The sequence below is a fragment of the Marmota marmota genome, unplaced genomic scaffold (genome assembly GCF_001458135.2).
Source record: "Marmota marmota marmota unplaced genomic scaffold, marMar, whole genome shotgun sequence".
Classification (NCBI taxonomy): domain Eukaryota; kingdom Metazoa; phylum Chordata; class Mammalia; order Rodentia; family Sciuridae; genus Marmota; species Marmota marmota.
This window is the reverse complement of record NW_026000130.1, coordinates 6,298,941-6,322,145: the sequence shown is the minus strand read 5'-3', so window position 1 is coordinate 6,322,145 and position 23,205 is coordinate 6,298,941. Positions and strand designations below refer to the sequence as shown.

The following is a 23,205-nucleotide window of genomic DNA, read 5'->3' as shown; positions in this document are numbered from 1 at the left end:
AAGAAGCTGGCCCAGGCCCCAAAGAGCCAGTGGGAGCTTATTCCAGTCCCCAGCAGGCCTGTGAGTTTTCCACATCAATACAGCAACAGCTCCAAACTTCCAGAAGCCAGAACCCTGCTGGGTTATAGACAATGGGTATCCCATAGACTATAATACAGGAGCAGTTCCCCAGGACACTAGTATGCAATTTCAGGCCCAAGGATTATGCACAGTGATAGGGTCCAACTTTAATCACAGCCTAACCTGCAAGATCCTCCTCCTATACAGAACTTGTGCATCTGCCACTCCTAATCACAACCAATCCTACTACAGCTTGGATTCCAGACTATAGGTGACCATGACTATTTGTCTTACAACTCTGTCTTACCTCACAGAGCAGAAGACCAAAAAGAATGACTTACTTTCTGTGAATGATACCTCAATGCACACATATATATACAAACAACTTCAAATGACACCTTTAACACTTTTTTAGTCTTTATTATCTATTTACTTATTGTTATTGGGGTATGAACCAAGAAGTACTTTACCACTGAGCTACATTCCCAGCCTTTGCTATTTTCTGAGACAGGGTCTCTCTAAGTTTCCCACACTGGCCTTGAACTCATAATCCTCCTGCCTCCTGGGTAGTTGGGATTATAGGTGAGCACCACCATGCCTGGCTTCAAGTCTTTAATATATATTTTTTAAAGAACTAATAATTTATTTGATTTTTTTTTTGTGTGTGTGTGTGTGTGTGTGTGGTGCTGGGGATTGAATCCAGGGCCCTGTGCATGTGAGGCAAGCACTCTACCAACGGAGCTACATCCCCAGCCCCTAGATATAAATTTTTGTTTTGTATTGCATTTTGTTTTTTATTCTCAACCCTAAATTTCCTTTTCCTCACAGGGACAAAAATTCCTATAATTGGAAATCTGTTAAAAAAAAAAAAAAAAAAAAGGGTAGACTGGTATATAATGGTGGTGATGGTTGTACAATAGCATGAATGTTTAGGATCTTTGAGGTCCTGGGTTCAACTCCCAATATAGGAAAAAGAAAAGAAAGGAAAGGGAGTTGGTTAAAAAAAATAAACAGCTGAAGGTAGAGACAAATAAATATAAAAATTCCATGTTTTAAAAAAAATCACTGAGCCGGGCATGGTGGTGCACACCTATAATTCCAGCAGCTTGGGAGGCTGAGGCAGAAGAATCACAAGTTCAAAGCCTGTCTCAGCAACTTAGAGACACCCTGCTCAAAATTTAAAAATAAATAAATGAAAGGCTGGAGATGTGACTCAGTGGTTAAGTTTCTGGGTTCAATCCCTGGTATCCCCCCCTGCCATCATTAAATTAAATTTCTAGATCTAAATTCATAATTGTATTATTCACAACAGCTAAAGATGGAGGCAACTCAAGTGTTCACTGGTAGATGGATAGATAAACAAAATGTGAGTGAGGTATGTATATAAAATGGATTGTTATTCAGTCTTAAAAAGAAAGGAAATTCTGATGCATGCTGCAACATGAATGAGCCTTGAGGACATTCTGTTAAGAGAAATAAGCTAGTCACAAAAAGATAAATACTATACTGTGTGATTCCTCTTACATGAGTTACTTATGGTCATCCAATTCAGAGACAAAACATAGATGCAGAGGGAAGGTAAAAAGGGAAATGATTGTTTAATGGGCCTAGAACTTCAGTTCTGCAAGATGAAAAAATTCTGGAGGTAGATGGTGGTGATGGTTGTACAACAGCAGTGAATTTAACGCCACTGAAATGCATACACATGGTCTCCAATTTACAATGCTTAACTTCTAATTTTTTGGTGTGAAAGCATACTGATACAACCATTTTATTTTTTACTTTCAGTACAGTATTCAATAAATTCACACAATGTTCAACACTTTAAAATGGGCTTTATATTAGATGTTTTGTCAAAACTGCAGGCGAATATAAGTGCTCTGAGCACATTTAAGGTAAGCAAGGCTAAGCTATAATGTTCAGGAGGTCTGGTATGTTTTTTTTTTAATATTTATTTTTTAGTTGTAGTGAACCCAATATCTTCATTTTATTTATTTATTTTTATGTGGTGCTGAGGATCGAACCCAGGGCTGCACACGAGCAAGGCAAGCACTCTACTGCTGAGTCACAACCTCAGCTCCCGGTATGTTAAATGCATTTTCAACTTATGATATTTTCAATTTAACATGGGCTCATCAGGCATAATCCTATCATAAATCAAGGAGTACCTGTACATTCTTATCCAGTATAAAGCCTGATGTGCAAATTAAGCACCAAAAAAAAAAAAAAATTACAATGGAAAATTCTATTATGTATTTTACTGTGCACACGTGCATGCACATACACACAAAATGACTTTCCCACAATCCATCATGCATGTTGGCAAGGCCAAGAACAGAGCCTTGGCCACAACCTTCAACCAGCTTCAGACAGAGCCTCAATATAATGCAGATGCAGAGAGCCCCGCTGTGGGAGGACAGGGCAATCAGGGAGCAAAGGCTGCCTCTCTCTGCATTTCCAGCCAGTAGATTCCAGCCCAAGATCATCACAAACACTGAGGGGGTTTGATGGAGGTTTCTGGGCAACTGACCCCAACAAGCTTTCCAAGGTGCCAAGTGAAGCACGAAGTTCCACAAACAGTGAGACTCCGGCATTTCTGTTTTGCACACAAACACAAAATACCATGCTGTCTGGTCAGGTGTTCACCAGAAAGAGATGCAGAGCCAAGGAGCCAAAGCAAAGGTAAGTATAGGTAGGTATACCAGCCTCAGCCAGAACAGATGGGGGAGGAGCTCTGGCTAGAAAGCACCTATAAGCCCCAAGATGTCCCAGGCACATTGGGAGCACTGAACAATCCTATCACAGTGAGGTAAGCTCTCACACCCACAGACTTCTGTGGCTCATGGGGGCACACGAGACCACCCACACTCATTACCATCCAATCCCTTGCTCCAATGCCATGTTCCAGCCACCCCAAGCTTCACAAGGCTCTGCAGCAGATGGTGCTGTTCTACCCACTCCATTCCAGTCCCTGCCTCTGCTTGAATGGCTTCTCTCCTCCCTCTTCAATTTGCCTAACATACTCCCTTTCATGTGGGTCCATTCAAGACCCAAATGATGGGCCACCCCTCCAAAATGCTAACCCAGCAGTCATTCCCTTCTCAGTGTTTGCTTGGCACTAACCTCCATCATAGCACCCATTCATTAGCTGTTACATGTCTATAGCCAAAGCCTAAGCACTGTATTTGGACCCCAGTAGGTGTTACGTAAACTTCAAATGGATGGTAGATGATGGATGAGTGATAGATGAATGAATGGATTATGGATGGTTGGTTGGATGGATGATGGACAGAAAAATGGATGGATGATTGGATGAATGATGGATAATGACTGGATGATGGAAAGAAGGATGGTTAAGATGGATAAAATATAGATGGATTATACTGGATGATGATGAATGATGATTGGATGAATGGTTGGACAGATGATGGATGGATGATAAATGGCTAAAGAATGGATGAATGGATGGTTGGATGGATGGATGATAGATAAAAGGGCTCAGGCATAGCTACTGCTTTCTCAGGAACATCTGTTGCTAGGAAACAGGGGAGCCAGAGTTTACTCATTTTGAAGCTTGAAAAAGATTCAGGATTCCAATACCTTGTTCTCTCAATATAAAGGTTTGTTCATACCTTTGATCTATAAATGATCATTTTCTTAATTTTTTATTATAAACAACTTAAAACCAACACAAATGTACAGAGCACAGAATCTTGAACACCCATGTACCTCATCATTTAGCTTCAATGATTACTAACTCACAGCCAGGCTTGTTTCACAGGATGGATATTCAGCACTGGGAAGCAGTGGGAAAGGGAACTGGAGCAGATATAGTGGTGTACACCTATAATTCCAGCTACTTGGAAGGCTGAAGAAGAAGAATCAAAAGTTGCAGGCCAGCCTGGGCAATTTGGCAAGATCCTGTCTCAAAACAAAAACATAAAAAGGGCTGTGCTGTAGATATATAGCTTAGTGGTAGAGCATCTTTGGGTTCAGTCTGCACAATGCCAAAAAACAAAAAGGGAGCTGGAAACCAGGCAACCATCTCCCAACCCAGTTTTACCACCTCTGGCTACTTCCTTGATAGCTCTGCAGGGATAGGAAACCAACCTTACCTGCCTCACGGGTTCCATGAGAAAAGCTCATATAAGCTCCTGAACACAGATGGGAGACACCCACACATAGCTTCATCATCTATTTCATAATCACTAGGAATTAGGAGGTAGTTCACTGTGGAACAGGGGTTGGAAAACTCCAACCCACAAGCCAAATCCAGCCCGCTATTGCCTGTTTTTGTGCCACCCAGGATCTAAGAATGGTTTTTATAGTTTGAAATGATTACATTTTAAATGGTTATATAATATAAGAGTCTACATAGTTGTCTCAATTTTGCTTCTCAGCCACAAAGGTTAAATTACTTTCTGGCCCTTTAAGAAAAGGTCAGCCGATACCAACATTGCAGGCTCTGCTATAGTAGCTTCTCACCCTTCTTAAGCTCTGGCTGTCTGGGTTGTGACCAGCATGATCAGTTGTGACCACCTTGCTCCCTGCAGAAGTACAGCAGAGCTCAAATCCCAGAAGGCACATGGGATCCTGTTACAAAGTCAAACCCAAGTGCAAAGTTCCAGTAAAGAGTAAAGGGAGGGGTCTGTTAAGATGGACAGAGAGGGAACACTGTGGGGGTGGGGTGGGGTGAGACGGCGAGGTGTCCCTGGCAGTCAAAACACACCTCAAGCCAAGGCCATCAAATGGAACATTCTAAAGGAAAACTCAGACTTCCGCTGAGGCATCCACGCCCCATAGGAGTGCAGACGATCTGCTTTGTATCCTTCCTGTTCTTGTGCCCTCCAGACCAGCCAACCCATCCCCAGGCTGGGCCAGCTCAGGCACAAGACAGCATCCTCTCCAGCTGGCTCTAAGAATGCTGGAAAGTATAAAAGGGACTAGACAGAGCTTCCCCTACAGGAAGCAAGCATGGATTCCAATCCGAGGTGGGGTCTGCATAAGGCCAGCAGGCTGCTGGGGAATAGGTCAGCTGTGACAAAGGTAGATGATAGCCTCAAAGAATTTAACATGCATAGAGATGGGGCACTCAGGCACACAAACCCTGCTCATCTAGCACTGGCCTCAACACAAGCATTCCTAACTACACGAGTCTGTGCTCCGGCTGGCAAGACACCAGCTGGCACTACTAGGCTTCCCGCTGCCAACCACCTGCCCGGAAGCCATCACCTCCACCCTGGCAGTCAACCTCCCATGCTGCCCCTCCCCCACCTACACTGATGTGCATTGATGATAGCCTCTTGCCACTCAGGCTCTACTGTTCTTCAGTGTGCTGCCCCAGGTGACACCTGTATAGGCCTCTGAACATCTGTTCCAATCTTCAGACTGGCTACTGGGCAGTGAGGGAAGACAACAAATCAGCCAGCAAAGGGTCTGGTTCCCATTAAGTCTGAAAGCAGAGACCAAGCCACACCCTCCCCATTGCAGGCTCCGGGACCCAAGTCACTACAGGAAGCCAGACACAACCAGGGTCTTGCAAAAAGATTGGTTCGGGACACCTGCCAATTGGGATTTTTACGTAATTTGTTGGGAACTCAGAGCAACATGACTTAATTTTATTTGGAATCACAAAACTAACTGGATCTTACAGATGCTACTGTTTGGCTTTCTCATTTACACACAGGAATTCAGAGGGCCAAGGGGTGCAGGTGACTGATGAGTGTCATGACAGCAGTTAATGGCACAGCTAAGATGGACAACACGAAGAAAGAAAAGGATCGAGTGTGAGTCCCATGAACCTGGAGGGCTAAAACTCCTGAACTGCTGGCTCTCAGATGCAGCAAGGACTAAAACAATAAGATGGAAATTCCATCACAGTGTGGGACAACTAGTCAGTGTTGGAAATGTGTCCTTTCCTCCTCCCTTCCTCCCTAAGCCCCTTACACCAAGGTGCTGTCCTTCCAAATATGTTATCTACTGAGATGAACATGAAGACAGTCTGGCTGCAACTCCTCATGCAAGGGGGAGGCATTTGTCCTGACAAACTCAACAGCGTCCTGCTGCCCAGGCCAGTTCTGGCCAGTTGACTGCAGCCATTCACTGCCATGCAAGTTTCTCTCCTCTGTAAAAAGCCTTTTCTACCACAGTAATTCTGCTCCCTTAGAGCTTCAATTAAAGCCAAGCAGGAACTCCATGAGCCAGAATTAATTGGACAATGCTATCTAGCAGACCTAACCCCCTGCCAGATGCACAGAAGAAAAGCCAAAGTACTTTTCAGATTCAGCTGCAAGCAGTCCAGAGCAGAAATGACTAGCAAGTTTCCTGATAAATGAGGGGACAGTGAGTTCTTTCCCTACTAAGGATCATTAAACCAACAAAAAAATTGAGTGTCATGTAACCAGAAGCCTCAGGAAATTTCAAAGTAGAGGCTAAACTAGGGTGGACCCAGCTTAGGGCCCATCCTGAGCCAGGCCTGGCTGTTTCCAAGGGTCATCAAAGAACTAGGAGTTAAAGTAGGTTATAGCCTAGGGCAATCCCACCTCATCTCAACCCTTAACTTCCAGTTTTGGATGAAAACCTCACTTCAAAACTTTAGATTTTTGGAAAGCAAAGACCCATCCAGCGAGGTCTTCTTTATCACCTGATTAAATTGCTTCAATAAAATCCTGCAAATAGAGTGAGAATAAGAAAGAAGTCAAAGAAGAAAAGAAGATTAACCTTTTTGGGGTTGTGTGTGGGGTGTTTGTAGGGGTACTGGGATTTGAACACGGGGCATCACTGAGCTACATCCTCAGCCTTCTTCTTTTTTAATTTAATTTTTTTTTTTTTTTTAGACAGGGTCTCTCTAAATTGCTGAGGCTGGCCTCAAGCTTGCAATCCTCCTGCTCAGCCTTACTAATAGCTGGGACTACAGGTGTGCACCATCATGCCCAGCTAGAAGATTAATCTTAAACCCAAGGGCAGATCACAATAGCACCTTGGGAAGGTAACTAAGCAGCAGAAAACAAGGATCTTAAAACCATCCACACCTTTGATTTGGTAAATCAACTGACAGATCCCTACACTCTGTGGATAAAAATTTGAACAGAAACCCATATAAAAATTGTTCACAAAATGTAATTAATTGACCTGAAATGTGCACTTATAAATGGTTAAAATGATCCAACTGCCAATCAATTGATGAATGAATAAACAAAATGTGGTAAACAATGGCAAACTATTCAGCCAGAGGAAGGAAATTCTGACACATGCTACCACAGGGATGAACCTTGAGAACATTATGCCAGAAATGAAGTAAACCAGATACAAACTGACAAATACTATGATTCTACTAATATGAGGTACCTACAGTGGTCAAATTCATACAGACAGAAAGCAGAAGGGAAAAAGAAGCTGGAGGTAGAGAGAATGGATTGTTATTAACAGATACAGAGTTTCAGTTTTGCAAGATGAAAATATTTCTGGAGATGAATATTGGAGATGGTGCAACAACACTTTATACCTCTGAACTACATACTTAGAATGGTAAAATCTTTGTTATGTATGTTTTAATCACAATAATTTAAGGAAAAAATGGTTAAAATGGCAAGTATTACATTTTACCACAATTTTTAAGACTTAATAATGTAATACTCCCAAGCCCACTGAAATTGTACACTTTATTCATTCATTTTGTTGCTGCTTTGTTTTACTGAGATGGGGCCTCACTATGTTACCCAGGCTATCTCTAAACCCCTGGGCTCAAGTGATCCTCTTGCCTCATCTACCAGAAGAATTGGGATAACAGGTGCATGCCACTGTGCCTAAACTGTACATTTTAGGCACAGTGTACATTAAATGAATGAATTGTATATGAATTATCTCAGCAAATCTGTTTATTTAAAAAAATGTTCAATGAAACATTATAATAGCCAGATACATACAGTAACCATTAAAATTAGGTAAATTAAACTATAACTCTATTACAAAGCAATAACGTGGGTCTTAAAAATAATGTTTACAAAATATTTAATAACACAGGAAAATGATTATGCAAATTGACAATGAAGGACACCCAACTGAAGAGCAAGACTACAGCTCTATAAAATAATTTTAGATATGATTATATATAAAGCGGGGAAGAAGGAAAATGAAATCTTCTTAACATTAAACAGCAACCTCTCTCCCAAAGAAGCTTCTAGTCATTAAAGACAATCCAGCTTTCCAGATATGATCCAAGAGAGATTTAGTCCCTCTTCTACACATTAGCCTTTCCAAATACATAGCTGGTATCTATGGTTTCCAGAGGATGATAAAAAGTCTGAAATTCTGGCTATGGAGTAAAATCACTTAAAGAGCTTTTCAAAAATCCCAGACTCATTGGGAGGAGGAACAACTCTTATCAACTGCCCACGAGGGGTGGGCTTGGCCAGGCACAGTGGCACATGCCTATAATCCTAGCAACTCAGGAGGTTGAGACAGAAGGATCACAAATTTAAGACCAGTCTTGGTAACTTAGTGAGGCTCTGAATCAAAATAAATAAATAAATAATAAAAGTGCTGAGGATGTAGCTCAGTGGTAAAATAGCCCTGGGTCCAAACCTCAGTTCAAATGAATGAATGAATGAGAAAGAGGGATGAATTCCCTCAGTGGCCCCCAGCCAGTAAGAAAACAAGGACCTGGCTGGGCATGGTAGAGCATACGTGCAACTCCAGCCACATGGGAGGGTGAGACAGGAGGATTGTAATTAAAGACCAAGCTCATAACTTAGCAAGGTCCTAAGGACTTAGCAAGACCCTGCCTCAAAATAAAAAAAATAAAAGAGCTGTGATGTAGCTCAGTGGTTAAGTGCCCCTGGGTTCAAACCAAAATAAATAAATAATAAAAAACACAAAGTGCTGGTGATGTAGCTCAGTGGCAGAGTGCTTGCCTAGCATGTATGAGGCACTGAATTCAACTCCCAGCACCACACAAAAGAAGAAAATGAGGACCTCAGTCCTATATATGCCAGGAAGTGAATTCTGCTGACGATCTTAGTAAGCCTGGAAGAGGACCCTGAGTGCAAACAGGAATGCAATCTCAGCCAACACCCTCATTGTAGCCTTGAGAAACCCTGAGTAGAGAATAAAGTTATGGTGTTCCCGGAACTGCATTAAAACAAACATGCATAAAAATCTCATGTATCAGATTCTCCCAGGGTAACCACATTGTATGTATGTGTGTGTGTCTATTTTTTTATTACACAGGCAGCTGGTGTGGGGACCTACTGCCCTTGGTCTCTGCTAGGCTAAACACCTACATCCCCCATAACTACTCTTTTCTTTGGGCTCAGTGGCACAAAGCATTGGGAGATTATGGCCTCCTAGAGCTTGAACACTTCAGTCAGCACCAAGTAAGACTTAGGCTCTGAAATGCCATGTGCTATCCTATCGACCCATAAGGGGTCCCAGTCAAATGAAAAACAAATGAATTTCCAAATGAACCACACCCCAGCCTGCCCAATAAAAAGCCCCATTAAAGGACTGGGTAAGCTCAATGGTAAGAGTGCTTGTCTAGAATGTGCAAGGTCCTGGTTTCAATACCCAGCAAAGAATAAATTAATGAAAAAATAAATAAATCAGTCAGTCAGTCTGTCCTTCTGTCCATTGGCACTTTAAATCAAAATATCTCTAGAAAGCGAGGACCAAGGACAGAACACCAGTCTTATTCCACCCACCAGACAGAAAACCAGCTGTTCTGGTCTGTGAGCCTAGAGCCAGAGCATGGGGACAGTGTGGGTGTCTGAGCAGCCACCATGATGCCTGCAGCTCTGAGGAAGTTCCCCACAAGGAAGCCCTGATCAGAGTGCCTCTGATGTCCAAGGTCCTGTTTACAGTCATGCCTCGTCTTTTAATGTAGTAAACACAAAGCAACCCCCTCCATTAGGAATGACTCCAGTGAATTCACATTCTTGAGGGAGTTCAGGGCTCTGTGGGCAGGGAGAGAGGAGAGAGAAATCAAGAAACACAGGCATGTTTCTTTTCTGTTCTACTCTCGGGTCTGTCTTCTGCACTCCTGGGGGGAAAATGGGTAAGGCACTCTAGTTCTAGTGACTGCCTCCGACCTGTTGCATCCCAACTGCCAGTCATAACATGGGATTGGGGAGCCAGCCCCATGCTGACTTTCTGGAGCCCGGCTGCCTGACCCAGTGCTTCCAGAAACACTGCCCCCCACACCCCGCCCCTCATGCTTCCTGAGTCATCAGAACCAGGTGTCCCTCCCATACTCTCCACAGGCCAAGTCTCAGCCCATTAACTTTCCTAGACTTCCTTGCCAGAGTCTCTGGACTGAGACTGCAGGCTCAGCAGGATAAAGCAACCACAGGGCTCACAAGAGCCAGGAAAGCGGGAAGACAACATCAGGACCCAGTCTCCCACACTTCCTCAGACACCTCTTTCTAGAGCATCACACATCTCTTTCTGGAGCCCTGCACACCACTTTCTGGAGCCTTCTTCCACAGAGAAGAGTCTGCTGCAGTGACTCACACCATCTGGCCACTGAAGAAATGCCACAGGAGAGGAAATCAGACTTATGTTAATCATCACAACCCATATTTGTTAGGGATAAATTCTAACAGCGCTTTACCAGCTGCTTCAGGGAAAAGTATAGGTCCCTCAGATTGTTCCATGACAATTTGCCATTCAATAAGAGATGCCTCAAAAGCCCACTTGTTATCTGGGAGTCCCAGACCCCAGACTCTTAGCCCATTTCTCACACCCTAAGACCAGGCTACATACTGACACCCTACCAGCTCAGTGCCTGGCACCATGTTCCTCTCCAGCCAGCCTCAGCCAACAGCTACAGGACTGTCAGTCACTCTTTCAACCCCCTTGCCTGCAGTAACCTGCCACCATGCCAGCCACACATAGCAGACCTCCCTGGGGCCATACCCTACATTCCTGAACTGCTCTCTAGCTTTACTGCCACCTTTACCCCCTTTAATCATCTCAACCCTCACTCACCTAAGCCCTAGAGTGGGCTGCATCAATGGCCCAAAGCCATGCCGTGGGTGACTGCTCTCAGATAGTAACTCATTTACTTCTCTGCAGGGGCTACAGACCTCCCCACAGGACACACACACACTTTAATCATCTGTCTTGATGTCCCAACTTGGACCACCCACCCCCAGGGTCTTGGTCTCATCCTCAGCATGTAGAGAGGGTCATGGCCCTACATTATGCCCCCCACCCCTAGAACAGAGCAGGCTCACAGGGACACTCAGGGAGACCTTAGGCCTTGATCCTAAATCCCAGATCATGCAAACACTCCATTTTTCTGCCCACTACCAGAATTCTGGACATAGCGGTCTTCCTATAGTCTTCTGGCTTCTTCTTCACCAACTTGCAGCCTGACCTTTGCCCTTTCTACCATGAGCTCCTAGCAGTTACTCTTTAGCCTTTCTGCAACATGAATTCTCTCACTCTCCCACCATGCTTTCCACCTCTTACCATCCCAAATATACAAGGCCTCCAGGTGTGCTCCAGTCTGCATCTCCACAATGTTCCTTCTTTCTTCCTTCCTTTTCATTCTTTGTTTGGTTTTCTTCTCCCAAATCCCTTGAGGCCTTATAGCACAAACCTCACCATCTTTAGGCTCAAATCATCTCATCCCCTTTCCCATATGTCACCCCTCCTCACAATTGGCTCCTCTTGTCTTCTCCGTATCTCCACACCCTGGCCTTCCCTAAAGACAACTCCTTGAAACGAACTCCCAGTGGACCATCTCATACATGACTACAAAACTCACCTTACTTTGGCAAAGCTCCAAAGGCATCCCCTTTCCAGTTCAATAGTCTTCAATGGCTTCTTAATGCCCTCAAAGGAAACACAATGTCCTTAGCCTGGCTTCTGAATCCCACACAGTATGACCCCAACTATCCTATCCACTCTCACCTCCCCCATGAGCTGCATTTTACACCTCTCTAACCAGAGTAAGTATGCCATTTTCTGAGCATACTGAATACTTTCCAGCCTCCCAGCTCTTATCCTCCTTGGTTTCTCTGCGGGAACACTCTCTGAGGGAACACTCTTCCCCTAACACACGAGACAGACATGAAGTTTCCCTTCCTGCACACTCCACAGCAGTGACCCCTCTGCAAGTCTCAAAATATGCCCCCCATTTATGGTCTTCTAAGGCATCTGCTTGTCCCTGCTCCCTATTGGCCCACAGGCTCTATGAATCCTAGTTAAGGGCTGAGTCTGAACCATCTTCCTAACTCCCAGGATACCAGGAGGGAATAAACTTCTAAAGAACAGATCAATGTTTTCCCCATCAACTCTGCCTCTTAAAAAACACTGAATACTTAACATTACTGTTATGTGCATTTTACCACAACTTTTTGTAAATAATGAAAATACGAAAGAAGTGCTTCTGGTGACTGCAGGATGTATCTGACAAGCAGGTGGGCTCCCTGTACCATCTTTCCACTCCCTGGAGGTTTAAAGATGGCACTGATTAAGAACACTTGTAAAGCTAGCATCATGCCTCCCAAACAAAACACTAACATTTTTTACCCATATTCCAAGGGAGAAAGTAGAAAGCTTTTCAGAAGTTGATATTCATAGATTAGTTTTCCACTGTTAAGGTTTAAGATTTGGGCACCACAAACAGTGGTTTTACACGTGCACACAGAATGAACCTGTGACACTGAGCATCTACCTAACTAACTACAGTGATTTAGAATCAGGGTATGGGGACATCCAAACACCCAACAATGGCTCTGAACCCAGCATGCAACCTCTATACTTCTGAGTGGACAGGGAGATAGATATGGACATTGCCAGCTTACCCTATGCATCCCCCAGGCTGATGCCAGTGCTGTGCATGGCACCACTCAATGATATATGGAAGGACCATGGGATAGAGATGATCCTATCCATTCGACTACAGAATAGGTCCAAATGAGGCCAGGGATAATCTTGAGCCCTGTGATGGTCTGAATATGGGTAGTTCCCCCCTCAGTGATGCATATGTTAAAGGTATGGTCCCCAGAGAGGTGGTATTGGAAGGTACCATGGACCTTAAAGAGGTGGGCTAATGGGAAGTTCTTAGATTATTGGGAGCATGCCCATGAAAGGGATGGTGGGACCCTGATGTCTCTTTGTCTCTCTGCCTCCTCATTTAAGATGTGAGAGCTCACTCTGACGTGAAGTCCTACCATGATGTGCCACCGTCAACAGAGGTACAAACCAATGGGAATGCCTGATCTTGTACTTAACCTCTAAAATTGTGAGCTGAACAAAACAAATCTCTTTTTACTTCATAAGTAGCATGAGTCAGATATTTTGATATATAGTGATGAGAATTTGACTAAAACAAGTTGTTTACCTAAAACCTTGGAACACTCAGGTATGTAGGTCCCTGGTGTTCCTCCACAGGGACCCGTCTGAGGGAAAACATTCTGCAAAATACAGTATGAGACAAAGTGTTCTCTGCCCTTCTCCCTCAAACAGAGGCCCCAGTGAACTCAGTTTCTTCAAACCTTGCTGCCCAGCTTCCACCCTGGGCAGAGAAGAACAGAGTGAAAAACTTTTGAGTTCATTAAGCTCAGTGTAATCAATGTGACACAAAAAGACAACTGTATGACTGCACTTTAAGTCACTGAATTCATAAAAACCAGGGGTAGAATGGTGGTTGTCATTCTGTTGGGGAAACGTGCAATGATAAGTTGTTGCTTAATGGGGATATAGATTCAGTTTGGGAAGATAAAAAGGTTCTGGAGATGGATGGTGATGATGGCTGCATAACAATGTGAATGTATCTGTTATGGACTGAATGTGTCCTCCCAAATGTATACTGAAATCCTAATCCCTGAAGTGATGGTGTTAGGAAGTGGAGTCTTTGGGAGGTGGTTAGGGATGGGATCATGCCCTCATAAGAGGCATAAGAGAGATAATTTCAACCTCTGCCACATGAGGACACAATGAGAAGATGGCCATTTATAAACCAGGAAGGGGATCTTTACCAAGAACCCAACCATGCTGGCACCTGATCTGGGGCCTCCAACCTCCAGAACTATAAGAAATGAACATCTGTTGGTAAGCCACCCAGCCTGACATATTCTATTACAGCAGCTTGAACTAATATAATTTTTTTTTTTTTTAAAGAAAGAACTTTTTTTTTAATATTTTTTATTTATCGGCGGACACAACACATCTTTGTTAGTATGTGGTGCTGAGGATCGAACCCAGGCTGCACGCATGCCAGGCGAGCGCGCTACTGCTTAAGCCACATCCCCAGCCCCCTAATATAATATTTGATGCCACAGAACTATACTCTTAAAAATAGGCAGAATGGGGGCTGGGGATGTAGTTCAGTGGTAGAGCATTGCATCACATGTGTGAGACACTGAGTTCGATCCTCAGCATCACATAAAGATAAATAAGATAAAGGTATTGTGTCCATATGCAACTAAGTAATTTTTTTTTAAATGGGCAGAATGACAAATTTTACGTTACACATAATTTACTACAACAAAAAATGGGGTAGGGCTGGGGTATAGCTCAATGGAAAAGTGCTTGCCTAGCATGTACAAGGCCCGAGTTCCAGGGCTTCCCCCAAAAAGAGAGGGAAGGGAAGGTGAGGGGAGGGAAGGGAGATCACAGCCCTCCAGACTCCAGATGGAAAGGCAGTGCTCTGAACTAGCAGGTTCCTGAAGGACAGACCATCGAGGTCCCCAGGAAACACCAAGGATTACTTGTAGCATCTAGTCCTGATACATGCTACAATGTGAATAAACCTAGAATACATTATTTAAGTAAAAGAAGTCAGACACAAAATGCCACCTTAGATCCAGTTCATATAAAACATCCATTTAAAGGCAACTTTATAGAGACAGAAAGGAGATAAAGGAGATCAGTAGTGGCCAGGGTCTGGGAATAAAGAAGAACTTAGGTGCATTGAGAGTACACATATTCTTATCCAGTGATTTTATGCCAGTGTTTTTGTTTTTTACTGTGCTTGTGAGTTTATGAACTCTAAATCTACTTGCTTCTCTAACATATTTCGGCTCAGTGTCTTCAAAGTGAGTATATATAGAAATGGGTAAACAGAGACTAATCAGGTTATGTTATGTATGTGTAACAATGAATCCCACTATTATGTCTAATTATAACGCACCAAATTAAAAATTAGCTGAGAGAGAGAGAGAGAGAAAGCAGTAAATAGCAAAGAAACCAATGAGGAAAGAGTTCTAAGGGAAGGGGTTTGCTATGATGAGTATGGCCTCAATTAGAATGCTCCCTACTCCTCAGATCCAAACTCTAGGCACAGTGCTGGGTGCCTGTCTGCTTGTTTCATTTATTACAACTCTTTTCTTTTCCAAAAAAGTGTTTCAGCTATGAGGAACCACAAATTTAACACTAATCCCAGAATTCCTCCTCCTGGGCTTCTCAGAGGATTAAAAAATGCAGCCCATTTTCTTTGGACTGTTCTCTGTCCATGTACCTGGTCACAGTCCTTGGGAACCTGATCATCCTGGCTGATAGCTCTGTCTCCCACTTCCACACCCCCACATATGTACTTCTTCCTCTCTAACCTGTATTTAGCTGACATCTGTCTTACCTCTACCACCATCCCGAAGATAGTTATAGACATTCAAATTCACAGTAGAGTTATCTTCTATGTGGGCTGCCTGACACAGATGTCCATTCTTATTCTTTTTGGATGTTTGGATAGTCTGTTTCTGACTGTGATGACCTATGACCGGTTTGTGGCCATCAGTCATCCGCTGCACCCTTCAGTCATCATGAATCCCTGCCCTTGTTGCTTACTGGTTTTGGTGTCTCTTTTCATCAGCATTTTGAACTCCCAAGTATACTATTAGATGGTGTCACAACTGAATTTCTCCTACTTCCTTTTTTTTATTAAAAAAAAAAATTTGTTCTAATTAGTTATACATGATAGTAGAATGCACTTTGACACATCACATTTAAACAGAATATAATTTCTCACTCTTCTGGTTGCACATGATGTAGATTCACACCAGTCAGTGTTTTGATATCTCTCCCTCTACCACCTTAAGAAATATGCGTAATTTCTATAATTCTGAGAGAATCTGATCAGGGTCATAACTCAAGGGTGCAAGGTTTCCTTTTTTTTTTGGGGGGGGGTACCAGGGATTGAACACAGGGGCATTAAACCAATGAGCCACATCCCCAGCCCTTTTAAAAATGTTTTTAGAGACAGAGTCTGACTTTGAACTCACAATCCTCCTGCCTCAGCCTCCTGAGCCACTAGGATCATAGGCATGTGCCACTGCAACCAGCAGAGTTTCCTTTTCAGGTAATAAAAATGTCCTAAAATTAGACAGTGGTATTGGTTGCCTGTGACTTTACAAAAAGCATTGAGTTGCACACTTTCAATGAGTGAACTACATAGCGTAAATTATATCTCAATAAAGGGTATTTTAAAAAAAACCCACCAGCGTTCTCAGGAACATATCTGTGTAGAGGACAAGGGGAATGGGGAGAAGCCAGGAAGACCAAATCTTATCCTCATACCCTGTTGCCCATCCTCATTCCAAGCACCTTCTAGGATTCCAAGCAGAAGGCTTCTTAGAGAGTAGCGAGGGAAAAAAAGAGACAAAGTCTCAGGGTTTGCTGAAAGTCCAGTTGACCCAGTTCCCCAAGAGATGGAGGTCAGGCATGGCTGGAGGATAGTGGATTGTAACGGTCACTAGGAACCAAAAGGTAATTATAATCATCATGGGAACTCTATTATCCCAAGCGCTCTCAAGGCTCTGCAGAACATCACACAGCTCTTCCCTGAGCTCTGCAGTTCACTACCAAGGGGTGAGGTAATGGAGGCCACAATCCCATGGGAGCTGCCAGGGCTTTCACTGGACTTGAGCACCATTGGTACACCAGTAACTCTGGGGAACCTCATCTCTGGTTTACAAATCCCTTGGCCATCTGCAGACTGAGCCTGGATATTCCAAAGCATTTAGTAACAACTTTTCCTCTTTCTCCTTTGTTGCTTATTAAAATATGGAAGTCTATGGTTTTTATGATTTTCACTTCTTCCTTTAAGACCTCATAGTCATTAAGAATGAGAACAGACAGACACAATGATACATGCCTATAATCCCAGCTACTCAGAAGGAATGCAAATTCAAAGCCAGCCTAGGTTAACTTGGTGAGATCCTTTCTCTAAATAAAAAGGAATGGAGGTGTATCTCAGTGGTAGAGGCCCTGGGATTTATCCCAGTACCAAAAAAAAAAAAAAGAGAGAGAGAGAATGAAGTGGTTCTAAGTCTTCCCTCTTCAAACTTGGTGGGGGCAACTATGAGGAAAAACAAACAATCTTCTTCCAGATCCTAGCTTCCAGGACCCTAAAAACCTACAACACCAGTTAGTCCAGGAACACCATAAGAAGGACCCTCTATTCTACCCCACCCTAGAAGGGCAAAAGCTAACCTGTCCTAGGTGGCTAGCCCTGAGCAGAGCTCAGCTGGTATCAGTGAGGGGGCACCAAGGACCCTAGGTTGATGTGCCTGAGACTTAACATCCAATGATGTAGGTGGGGCTACATGTTGTACTTTGTTTTAGTCCATTCAGGATGTTGTAATAAAATACCATAGACTGTGTAGCTTAAAAATAATCAAAATCAATTTCTCACAGGTCTAGAGGCTGGAAATCCACGATCAAGGTACCAGAAGATTCCCCGTCTGCTGAGAGCCCACTTGCTGGTTCACAGATGGCACCTTCCCACTGTGTTCACATACGGCATAATGGACAAAGGAGCTCTCTGGGATCTTTTTTATGAGGGCACTAATCCCATTCATGAGGGCTTCACCCTCTTGACCTAATCACCTGCATAAGGCCCAGATCCTACCACTGCCCTAGGGTTTAGAATTGTAACATACAAATTTGGGGGATATAAGCATTCAGTCCATTGAACATCTCAACCTCCCCTCAGTATTAGGGATTAAACTAAGAGACTTATGCATGCTAGACAGGTAGGCAAGTGTTCTACTACTGAGCTACATACACCCCAGGACCTTTTATTTTAAGACAAGGTCTCACTAAATTGCCCATGCTGGCCTCAAACTTGCAATCCTCCTGCCTCCATCTCCTGAGCAGCTGGGGTCACAGATGTATGTCACTGTGCCTGGTTATGCACACTTCTAAATGGAAGAACTTCACTGGACCTATGAGAACTGGGAAAGAACAGAGGATAATGAAAGTCATGGAGGAGCTCTGCTGGATCACTGGCTGAGCAAAGTGAATGAAATGGGCTGTCCCTACTGAATTATGCATTATCCCTTTGAGATTTCTTGCTAAGCAGCTGCTATGGATTGAAACTGGTTTGTCCCCACCAAAATTCATTTTAATGCTTAATTCCTCAAAGAAGCAATGTTGAGAAGTAGGTTCTATTGAGAAGTTTCTGGGTCATGTGGGCAGAGGAACACTAAATAGACTAATGAATTAATATCATCCCATGGCAGTTCCCACTGTCTTGGAACTGGATTAGCTCTCTAGAGCATGGACAGTTATAAAGCAAGGTTATCCCTGTGCATCTGTGCATGTACCTGCTCAACATTCTGCTTTTCTGCCATGCACACAGTAGCCTGAGGGGTAAAGTAAAGGGGGGTGCCTGATCTTAGCCTTTTAGCCTCCAGACTGTGAACAAATTAACCTCTTCTCTTTAGAAATGGCTCAGTTTCAGGTATTATTACAGCAACAAAAAATGGGACAAAAAAAAAATATCAACTGACATTAGATACATGGGACCAGACAGGATGCCAGAATGCCTGATGCCCAGTGCTCCCACAAAGCCCCTCAAGGAAGGGGGAGCCATCCTCTCCAGTTGACAGAGGCCAATGGAGAATGAAATCCCTGAACAAGGGCACAAAGGGACAAATCCCAGGGCTCCTGAGCAAGTCCAGATCTTCTGTCCTCAAAGTCTACATTTTAGGGTTGGGGTTGTGGCTCAGTGGCAGAGCACTTGCCTAGCATGTGTGAGGCACTGGGTTCAATTCTCAGCACCACTTATCAATAAATAAAATAAAGGTTCACTGACAATTTAAAAAATATTCTAAAAAGTCTACATTTTATGCCCAGACTATGTCAACATATGTTGCATTTAGGCCAATTCAGGAATGTTCACTAATGCTTTGTTACATGCAGAAAATCTTTTCCTACTAACTGGCCCCAGTGGCACTTCAAAAAGGAAGCCCATCAAGCCTTTCAAGTGAAGCAAATCTTCAAAAGCTCTTTTCCAGCCAACAGCAGCACTTGAGTCAAGGATTCCCGTGGGCTGCTCTGTTCTTGGCTTTGCCTGGCTGGCTTCCTCTGTGGCTGGTGCATGGAGTCGCCTCCTTTTTTTCCACTATCCACCTGGCTATCTCTCCTGGTCAGTCTGTAGATGACTTCTTCCTCATGCTTCCTGGACACCCACCAGGCTCCCTAGGCCATGCACCTGACTCTCTGCATACACAGCCAGACTTCTCTGTGCCACTCTGCTCCAACCTCCCAGCCAGGCTTGTCACTACACACCTGCCAGAACCTGCTCTCCCCAGACCTTGGTCAGCAGCAAGGTAAACATTCAAAGTCCTTGACTATCAGATGGGAAAGGAAGATGGACAGGCAGTGTCCCTTCAATAGATCTCTCTTGGGTTCCTTGCCATATAACTTATTGGTGGAATAAAGTCCCCCAGGAGGAAGACAAGAAACTTCATCAGGCCTTATAGCATATCCCTGCAACACTAGCAACTTGGGAGGCTGAGGCAGGAAGATCACAAGTTCAAGGGCAGCCTGGGCAACTTAATAAGACTATGTTTCAAAATTTAAAAAAAAAGTTTTTTGAAAGGGTTGGGAGTATAGCTTACTGGCAAAGCACACCCTATTTCAACCCCCAGTACTGGGGAGGGGGAGTCGGAAAAATTTTGGAGATTTGCAAAATAAGATATAGGAAATAATATAGCTAATGCCTTCAAGGACTTACCTGAAGGCTAACACCAGATGGTTCACATCATGGCACTAGGTTTATGTGGCTGCCTTCCCACCAGATTGAAAAGGACCTGCAGGAAGGGCCTATAGTGTAGTCCTCAGTACTGTCTACTCCTGACAAGAGTTGGTGCCCAATACGCGTTTGCCAAACAACTGATCAAGGTCCCCTCCACCTGTGTCTGATGTCACAGGTCACCTGTTCCACCAACTGCTTGACCTTGGGCAAGTTATTTTATGCCTATGTGTTTGTTTCAGTCATCCTTAGACCCAATCAATGGATGGCATATAATTATGATAAAAATCTTGCTCTAGTCACTTCACAAAGATGTTTTGAGGGTTTATGAAACAGCCTCTACGAAGGCTATATTTACTACACAAATGGGTGTCCCAATCTTTCCAGCCCCAGCACAGGCAGATACATTTATGAACTTGTCAGTTGTTCTTCCCTTGCACACCAAACACCCTCTGGGTCCACAGTCATTTTACAAGGTTGCAGTAACAAGAGCCAGAATCCAAGACAGGTAATTATCAGGCCCCAGTCTGAGGATTTGGGATGCTCTCTAAGGTTGAGAAGGAGAGGACCAACTATAAGCAAAGACAAAAATATAACCAGCCAGATAATCTCCAAAACCAACAAGTTTCATTGCTAAACACTAGTATCATTAGGCCCCAGAAAATCCACTGCCACTAACTAGGTAGGAGTAAGTGGGGTTTGCCAAGAACAGGGAAGGTTCTGAGCAAATAAAAACCTTAGAGATGGAGTCTCATTTCATCTTAAACCTGCAAACACTTACGATGCCTGAGATACAGACAGATTGACATGGGCTCAAAATCATTACCAGACATCAAATATTGTCAAAATGCCCAGAGTGTGGCACATCCTATGGGACACAGTAGAACAGGCTCTGTCCTTGTCTTAAGGATCTCACTGTCCTAAAAAGGAAGCCAGACAGACACAGGATTAACAGGAAATAGCTGCATGCATACAGTTAAAGAAAGATACACAGTTAGGGGAAGACACTTTAACATTAGAAAAGTTTTGTTTTTGTTGGTTGATTTTTAAAGGATAAGGCTGTGGAAATAAATCTTTGCCCAAATCCATAAAGGAAAGCAAGGGAGAATTTCCCTGAAAATACCACCAGGCACAAAGTAGATGCTCAATAAATACTTTTAGTAATTGAATAGAAAAAGGTGGGAGGCTTGATAAGAAAGGTATGTATGAATAAGGCTAGGGGGCTGGGATTGTAGCTCAGGGGTAGAGCACTTGCCTAGCATGTGTGACACTGGGTTAGATTCTCAGCTCCACATAATAAATAAATAAAAATAAAGTTCTATCAACAACTAAAAAAATAAAATTAAATTTTAAAAAAGGGGTCTTGTGGTGGATTAAAAAAATAAGGCTAAAGAAGAGATATGGAAAAAATTGTGTTAATAACTTTAAGGCTAGGAATATTAAGTCAGAGGTAGAGCACTTGCCTAGTGTGTGCAAGACTCTGAGTTTGATCCCAAGCACTGTAAAAATAATATTTTTTAAAAAATATTTTTTAGAAGTAAATGGACACAATATCTTTATTTTATTTATTTTTATGTGGTACTGAGGATTGAACCCAGTGCCTCGCACATGCGAGGCAAGTGCTCTACCACTGAGCCACAACCCCAGTCCAATAATTTTTAAAGTTAAAGAAAAAAAATTAAATATCAACAGAAAGGACCTAACAATGACCTGATCCAAATCTTAACTGATGAGGAAAGAGATGTGACTGCCCTTGAAGATTTAACTTGTAGCTCTAATGCCTGACTCAGTGTTGTCTCTGCCCTCCAGGTAGCCTACCAGTACATTAAGCTTTTACTCAATTTCTTCCTTCGACATGGCTTCAGGAGGCTAGCCTTAGCAACCACCTCCCTCCCCCACCATGGCAGCCCTTTCCTCTACTGTCCAATAAAAGACTCACTCAGTATGACAGCTAAACTGAGTCCCTGCAAAGTTCATGTCGAAATTCTAACTCTCTGTTCCTCACTCCCTGTTCCCCCCAGTTCCTCACACTGGGACTATATTTGGAGGTAAGGCCTTTCATTGGGGTGGGCCCTAATTAAAATCTAGCCAATGTTCTATAAGAAGGGGAAGTTCAGACAAAAATGCCAGGGAAGAAAGGCCATGCAAAAAGGTAGCAAGAAGGTGACGTCGGCAAGCCAAGGAGAGAGGCCTTGGAGGGAACCAATGCTTTCAACACCTTGATCTTGGATACTCAGCCTCTAGAAATATGAGAAAATAAATTTCTGTTGTTTAGTTCACTGAGTCTGTGGTATTTTGTTGTGGGTCAGCCCTGGTAGACCATTATACTGGGCCACATCAAGATGTATGAAAGCCAAGGAAATATCACCATTACTCACAGGTGTTTTCTTGAAGACAACACACCTGTTAAGGATCAGAGATGGCTAGTAAGGATGAAAGGGCTGCTTCAGGGAACTTTGAAACTGTACTTGAGTGAAATATGCCAAACACAAAGGACAAATACAGGATTCCATTTATATAAGATACCTAGGGTAGGCAAATTCATGGGAGTCAAAGTAGAATGGTGGCTGCCAGGGGTTGGGAATTGAAGAAATGGGGAGTTATAATTTAAAGGATACAGAGTTTCAGTCTGGGAAGATAAAAAGGTTCTAGAGATAGATTCAAGGGTAGATTGATGTAGATTCAGTGGTACAGTGAGTGCTTAGTATGTGTTGGGCCCTGGGTTGAATCCCTAGCAACCAAAAAAGAAAAAAACACAAAGTTCTAGAGATGGATGGTGACGGTTGAACCATGTGACATACTTAATGCACCCTTTAAAAAGATTAAAATGGGGGGCTGGGGTTGTAGCTCAGCGGAAGAGCACTCACCTAGCTCGTGCAAGGCACATAAAAATAAACAAATAAATTAAAGGTACTGTGTCCAACTACAACTAAAAAAAATTTTTTTTAATTATTAAAATGGTACATTTTATGTTATGTGCATTTCACTACACTAAAAATAGCTATAATGTGCTACATAAATAACATAGTTCAGTTAAAACAAGAATTTTTTTTCAAAGAAAAAAAATCCCTCTTTGAAGCCAAGCAATTGTACTCCATACAGGGTAAAGAACTCCCATGAGGCTCATAGTTAATTTAAGACACCCCCCCCCCCCCCCCCCC

The 23,205-nt window shown here is 43.2% G+C and overlaps 1 protein-coding gene across 2 annotated transcripts in view; it reads right to left on the bottom strand.

The window, feature by feature from the left end:
• Bcr (BCR activator of RhoGEF and GTPase) overlaps nt 1-23,205 on the bottom strand; it is a 140,721-nt gene that overhangs the window by 110,983 nt on the left and 6,533 nt on the right. The window lies entirely within an intron of this gene.